This window comes from Ambystoma mexicanum, chromosome 6q (assembly GCF_040938575.1).
Source record: "Ambystoma mexicanum isolate Mex_15411 chromosome 6q, UKY_AmexF1_1, whole genome shotgun sequence".
In the NCBI taxonomy this organism is placed as follows: Eukaryota; Metazoa; Chordata; class Amphibia; order Caudata; family Ambystomatidae; genus Ambystoma; species Ambystoma mexicanum.
In genome coordinates, this window is record NC_090937.1 from 289,065,122 (window position 1) to 289,072,461 (window position 7,340).

The window sequence follows — 7,340 nt, forward strand, 5'->3', positions numbered from 1 at the left end:
CAATCAATACATTCCCTGAGACTATGGGGCTTGTTGACTTTATGGCCATAATTCAATTCCTATGAGCCAATTTACCACATAGAGATGTTTAGCTACCTAGATGTTTATTTAGTTCACTTAGGTGCATAGAGTATACATACACTGAAAATCTATATTGTGCATTGAGATATCTACATGACTTCAATTACGACTCTGGCAGTGCTCATGAAAAACTCTAGAGGCTTTTAAATGCAAGAGATGCTGAGTGGAAATCACTGTTATGAGTATTTTGTATTTCCATACCACATGTGCATATAAACATCATTGTGGCCCTGCCATATGTTCACATTGCTTCTGGTTACAGGGAATAGGCTCTGTTCTACAGCACTCCAACATTGTAGCAATCATGCCCCAGCCAGGAAGGGGGAGGCGTACATGAATGGTGACAGCCCGCCAACCCGAGCCTAGGCAGACCTGAGTGAAGCAACATGAAATTAACAATGGAGAAGATGGAGATTGGGCATGTAGGGTTATTTCCACCCCAGGGTTTGCCCTAGGTGCAAATCGTTTTTTTCTTTCAGGAGATGGGGCTCTGTGCTATTGCACAAGCCCAATCACCTGAGAAAAAAAAAAATATAGAAAAGAAATAAATGATGCACGCCGCCATAGGAAATGGGACTTAGTCACTTTTCCATTTCCATGGCGGCAGCCACGGGCCGGAGCAGCGCTGGGACTGGAGCACAACGCTTTGATCCAGCAGGTAAGTGGAGGAGATATGAAGGGGTGGGTAAAGGGTTCTGATGTCATTGGGGGAGAGAGGGAAGGTGGGTATGTGGGATTTGCCTCCCCACAATGAAGATGGCGCCACCTGGGGAAGGGCCTCGGGTGGCTGGAAAGAGTGGGCAGTACACACTGTATTCCCACCGCTCTTCCAGCCACCTGATTGTTCAGAGTGCTCTTCACGCCTAATCACCATCTTCTTTGTTGCTAACTTTCTAGGTGTGAGTCAGAGATATTTAACTGGAATGCTGACATGATCAGCAGATGGCGCAAAAATGGATTGCTTACTTCAGTCCTGGTATTATTTTGCTAGCTCAGGGAATACCTGCTGGACTTGGGAAGAAGAGGATGCCGTGGTGCATGTGTTGGATATCAGTTATTAATACTTTATTCGGTATAAAAGAAAATAAAGTACATATAAAACAGGCATAACCGACATATTCGTTGGATATTCAGTCATGCTCTTAAAAACTGGCAAGTCCGACATGAAGCACAATATAAATGACCAGTAAAATATGATTGTTTGTTTTCCTGAACGTATAGAATGTCAGTGTTTGACTTCCCATAGCCATAACTCCTGCTGGAAGGCATGCACTTTAAGACTTACATAAAGTTGCACAATAACACAACATGACAGAAAGTGCTGTTATCACACAGCTCCTACATGTGGTGTTTTTCCCTTTAAGGATGTGTCATGACTCTGTCATGAATTGGCTCCCAATCAAAGGAGCCTCAGCCGGCACATGCGTTGCACTTCTATCTTGTATCTCATTTATTGGGCCTGCAGGCTGCTGTCGTGCGATCATGGCCCTGCTACGCTGGCCTGCAGGTTGACGCCATGTGACCACGGTACTGCAGCCCTCCTGATCTGGTTGCCTCCAGATCAGCATGTGATACCGGGGTGCCCCCAGCCCACTGTTGCACCAAAGTAGAAGCAGCTCCTGCCAGGGGGTCCGCTTGCTCCATGTTTGAAGCTGTTTAAAAAAAAATAAGAGTTTTGGTTTTTCTCCATGGTCGGAGCTTCAAAAAGTGCCGGCCGCTGCTGCTGATGATCCCAGGCTGAGCAGAAGGTGATGCGTGTCTGCTCCAGTCGGAGTAGGAAAGGGCTTCTGTTAGCTGTATCACTGGAGCTGCTGAAGGTCCCCTGGTGTTCTCCGGCCACAGGTGGTGAGTTTCTGCAATGCTCTGTGTCTGAGCTGTCAATCTGGGAGAGGAGCCGCTGATGCACTGTGACCTGGGGGTCCGGCCAAGAGGGCAGTGTTTGGTGTAGGCTCCAAGATCGGAGCTTAAAAAAAACAATGAAACAGGCAGAGAAAGTTGCCCGTAGTGTGCGCTCTAGACTGTAACAGTTTATTGAGAAGTCACCCTCAACACAGGGAGTTCCTTCCCTCCCCACTCAAGTGGTTATTCAACAAAATGTTTAACAGATTTTTTTAGCCCTATTTTAGACACATATCATGCCCCTTGGATCCCTCTCCCCTGAGCTAACAATGAGCCAAGAACCAGGCCATTGTACAGGAAATATATTGATTTTTATTTTAATTAACAGTAATAGAAATTAGCACAAAAATATCGAAAACACCACTTTATCCATGGCACAAAACAAACAACTTCTCTCAGCATAAATAAATCACAAAAGTGAGTTAAAAAGAACACAATCACAATTGTACACTTTTTGCCAATTTCACTTCATGAAATGATTACACTGATCAATAATATCATTTCACCCAAACTTTTGGTTTAAAACAAACACAGGCTGATTTATTGCTTTGTTTCTCAGACGCCCCCCCCCTTGCTTTGGTCTATGTTGCGACGTCTCAGAGAACGTTTAAATGCTTTGGGGAATTTTGGATTTCAGACTCCCCTTACTGAAAGGCGTGTGTTGGGGAAGCGGGATGAAAAGGTTGGACTAATTTAAAAACAAAGACACCCCTCTTCCTTAAAGAAGTTGGGGTCAGCTGGACAACAAGGATAACCTAATTAAATTATAGGCTACAGTTTTCAGCGCACACTGGGAAGTGAGCTTTGTTAATTTCGAATGTTAACAAAATTCACCCCGTAGTGAATTAATTAATTCCCCATTTCTGCTAAATGGGGAATTAATTAAATTAATATCTATTGTTACATAGGCTAAGGATCTACACAGTTTTGCCCCCACCACCCACCCACTATAAAGGCAAAAGATTCAAGGCACGCAGACTCCCCCCACCTTTTGGTTTTCAAGGGCTTAGTTCTACTTACATAGCAAGCCTCTGTTTAGGGTTCAGGAAAACCAGCTACATCTCAGGACACTCTGGAAAGATAGGGCAGGGGTCGGGTCACTCCACTTTCAAAGATGGCATCCCGCTCTCCAACACAGGACTCAGTCAGCTTTGAGGCCTTCCTAGAAATTGACAGTTACATCCAGATGCACTATCAGCAATCTCCTTTGGTGTCTCCTTACAGCTGTCAGATGGTATGTTTTCAGCCTTCCTGATGGTCTGCCTCTTCTCTCTGTCCTCCCGTCTTTCTCCTTTTTCTGTGTGTCTGGTTATTGCGTGTCCTGTCCTAGTGCAGTGCCCCTTATATAGCAGCACTGACATCACGAATTTTACAATCTTGGGGAAGTACCCTGCAATAATCTCTGCCACTAGGACTGGACAGTTATCCACTCTCTCCACCCCAACCCAGCCTCCAAGTCAGGATTGGTTTAGCGGTCTGGAGCAACATATGTCTATTCCCATTTGTCATCATCCATTATTCTCCTTTCAACTTTTTGGCAAAAACGAGTTATGTATCACAACTTCATAATTTTACTAGCAACTGCCATGCTACACATATTTCCTGTTTTATCTGTTCATGGAGAATTAGATAAGCTGACTGCCAAATTCGTACGATGTAGCATGGCCATGTGGCACATTTCTGCCATTTCCATAAAAAGCACAACAGTTATGAAGATGTAAGTTATTAAGCATATCCCTAATTTCATTTTCCACCCGCTCACCAACTCTCACATTTGGAACATGTCTGTTGTTTCCCCCACTGCGCCGTTCTCGCATGGCTCCTTTGGTTCTCTCCGGCTTCTCACCGGTTTCGCTTCGGTTCTCTTTGCTCTCCCTGTTTTCTGTGCGTCCCTTCTCAGCTTCTCCAGTTTGCTTTCATGACAAGGGCTTCTGAACTCAGGGTGTGGATTCACGGCACTTCCCCTGTGAGCGCGATAGCTCTTTCTCTGTTTACCTTTCCCCCCTCCACTGCTCTGCTGTTCTCTCTAGTCTGGCTCCTCACTGCAGATTAAGGATTGTAATTGCCCTCTCTCACTTTGGAGACTCACCGTTCTGCCTGACGAAGGGTCGCTTACTGTTGCCTTCTCCGGATCATCTACCCTAGGGTTGCTAACCATTGCTCTTTGCTTATCCACACTTCTGGTCCTGAACTTTAATACTGGGCCATTGGACTTCCTTGTGGGAATCAAAACACACGCAAACATACTTATCATCACGTCCACTGCAAGTGTTTTTTTCTGCCCAAGAGGCTTTTTCCCCTTCACAGCTTTCTCGGAGAAGGGGCCACTAACCCGCCAATTCAAGTAGGCAGGAATAGTGGCTTCCCTCGAGGGAGACCTTACCTCTACCACAAGAAGAAAAACTTGCAGGCGAGAGGAAGAAGAAAGGAGAAACAGACAAGCTCTAATGGAACAGGTGAGGACGAAGAGGTATTGTCAGATTTGAGTGACGAACCCTGTGGACTTGACAAGATCAACCGGAAACCTAGTCTAACTGGCCATTACAGTTCCCAGAGTCACAGGTAGATGCATTTTATATCCCCCAAATCGCCTGGAAATTACATAACAAATGGTACAAAAATTAAACCAATCCACATAATGGTTACTGAGAAAAAGGCCTAAGTGATAATAGTCCTTTTAAATAATTGTCAATGTTCATATGGGACAAATGGCATTTTCTGCCTTCCGCCCATTTATTTTCACGGGGCCAACCTGTGACCAGAGGTTTTTTATGAGTCTCTCTGAAGTTGCTAGTTTGCTCTTTGAAGTGGGTGCCCCCATTTTCACACATATTAGTCGTGCTCCAGCCAAGGATGACTTTCCTTGAAGTCCCTGCTTTCAGAGCCAGCATGTCTGGAGAACACTGGGCTTTCGACACCTTCAGCGGTAAATGTTATTGCGTGTGGTCATTAATGGGAGATGTGACATCCAGGCTGGAAGTGGGAAATTTCCTTTGTGAAGTTTTGACCACTGCCAGAAACAGGGTCTGCCTTCAGCTGACATTTTCCATGAAGACAAAGTGGCTCTTCAAATGTAAGTGAAACATAAGATACATTGCTTATGTCAACTCCCACATCATGTTTTGATTTCCTGACATTTTTCTGTGAGCAGTGATATTTTTTCCACTTTTGCTTTTGAAAGCTGTTTTTATTTGCACTGTTTCAAAATCCTGCTTTCCATGTGACAGGGATTTTTGATTTCTCCTTCTTTTGTAAATGAAAATGCTGCTTGTCCATTGGTAATGACAGGTAGGCCCCTTTCCACATTGCTCTTTAACTTTACGTGAAAAACAGAAACAAAAGCCAGGCTGTTTTTGATTCAGTGTTTAAAATCTTGCTATTCATTTTAAAGGGACTTCTGTTTGTGACCTTTAAACCCCCCCAAAAAGAGCACAGCTAGAAAAGAAAAACCTGCAACCCCGGGCTCTGTAATAGGGGCCCGAAAGCATTGGCTGCCGGCGACAGTGCAGTCCTGTCCTGCTGGATTGATTCTCAAAATGATAATTTTAAAAAGCTCTGGCCCTCCATGCTCCTGGCTGTAAAAAAATGCTACATATATGGCCGTTGACACAGAGGTCAGCAGCATTGGATCCAGGAAGAGTTTAATGAATGAGTGCTTGGAGGAGAGCTACAAGTCCATCTGCTACGCAGCCCGAAGCCATTCCATCTTGTACTTGGGTGTGGCTTGCTTCAAAGAATTGCCAGAAAAGGTTGATAATGGGCCCCATTACGAGGTTGGAGGTAGCCATGCTGTTTATACCAGCATGGCTACCCCCAAACTTGGGTCCGGCTCTGGGTCCCGCAAAAGGGGAATTACCGGGCTATTCCGACCTCGGCGGGCCCAGTAATTTCCCTTGCGCGGGAACCAGAGCCGGTACGTCCCCATTCCCATTTGAGCCCCCATAACGGTACCATTGCTACAATCCTGTTCAGCTTGCGGGTGCCGCTCTGCACGCCTGGTCTGGCCAGGCGTGCAGAGCGGCACCCGCGAGCAGAACTCGTAATGTGACGGCATGGTAACAATGGCGCCGGTAGCACTACCCTTGCCGTTGTTGCCTTGCTGCCACAATCGTAATGAGGCATAATGTGTATCTCAGTCAGATCTACAACCTGGCCTTGCTGTACCTGGATAAATACACTATTGATCCCCAGTCTGTGCAGTTCGTGGTGCAGCACGGATTCAACTTCAAAAACAGTACTCACAGTGGATACCTTACTATGATAGAAATGACAAGGGCAACAAATGGCAGAATCAAAATGTGCGCACTCTTTTTCTGAAACCTCTGAAAGCGAAGAAGCCATTCATTCTCCACAATGGATACATAGATTGGGTATTCGTGTACCAGTGCTTTTATGCCTAACTTCCAGACACCTGGCCAGCTTCACTGCCGACCTAGTGGATATGTTTTCTGCTGGAATCTATGATAAGAAATATGCCTCAGAGTTTGAGACCAGATTTGTGGGTTCCTATCTGGAGTATGCATTACAAATAAAAAGCAAGTGAGAGAATCTCAAGCGAATGGTGTCCAGCGCCAAGCATGTGGCTGTGGAGCTTTGTACCTACCCTGAGAACATGTCTTCGACCATAGACTATCGTTACAGCCACCTGCCTGGGAAAAGTGGCCCAGCCACCATGCCGGCCCCACCATCCTGACTGCAGCCAATGAGGCCCCCTATCCTTGACTAATAAAAGTGTGTGGTCTCCCAACTCCATGACTGTGCTTATCTTTGTGGCCCTGCTGCGTCAGGAGCTGGTGTGCGTCAGGAGCTGGTCATGCCCCTGCTCCTAAAAAGACAATGGTGTGTGCGGTCAACATGGTTTTCTGCAGCCCCCAATGCGAAAAGAGGACTCAGTAAATATGTATTTTTGATGCTGTGAGCCTGCATGTCACTGATCTGCTTAAAGGTGGTCCCAGTAATTAAGTGTTTGTGAAACTGTGATTCCCAAAGATGGTTGGCATGCTTAATATGGTTCCAGTAACTGACAATGGTGTTGTCCATTGGTTGGAGTACCCTACTCCCCCGCTGAATAAAGTTTTCCTCATAATTGGTTGGGACTGCCTACAGGCCACCCACAGTCCACCAACTCCGACCATCACCCACGAACTGAGCAAACAAAATGTCTAAAAGTGATCTGTGTATGCTTTAATGTATGTGGTTATTGTTTACCCCACAGTTCCTGATTGGACCCAGTAATCCTGTTTGTGACTGTTGCCTTATTTAATGTGTCATTGATGCTATCTTAATTTTGTTTGTTATGGAATAGGAGGAGCGTGGTGTTGTCCCCTTTAATGATGTGTCATGACTTAGTCATGACTTTC

General features: G+C 45.5%; 1 pseudogene; it reads left to right on the top strand.

Moving 5' to 3' along the window:
• The first annotated feature begins 3,641 nt into the window (after nt 1-3,641).
• Nucleotides 3,642-6,673, top strand: LOC138515206 (target of EGR1 protein 1-like; annotated as a pseudogene).
• Nucleotides 6,674-7,340: the final 667 nt, after the last annotated feature.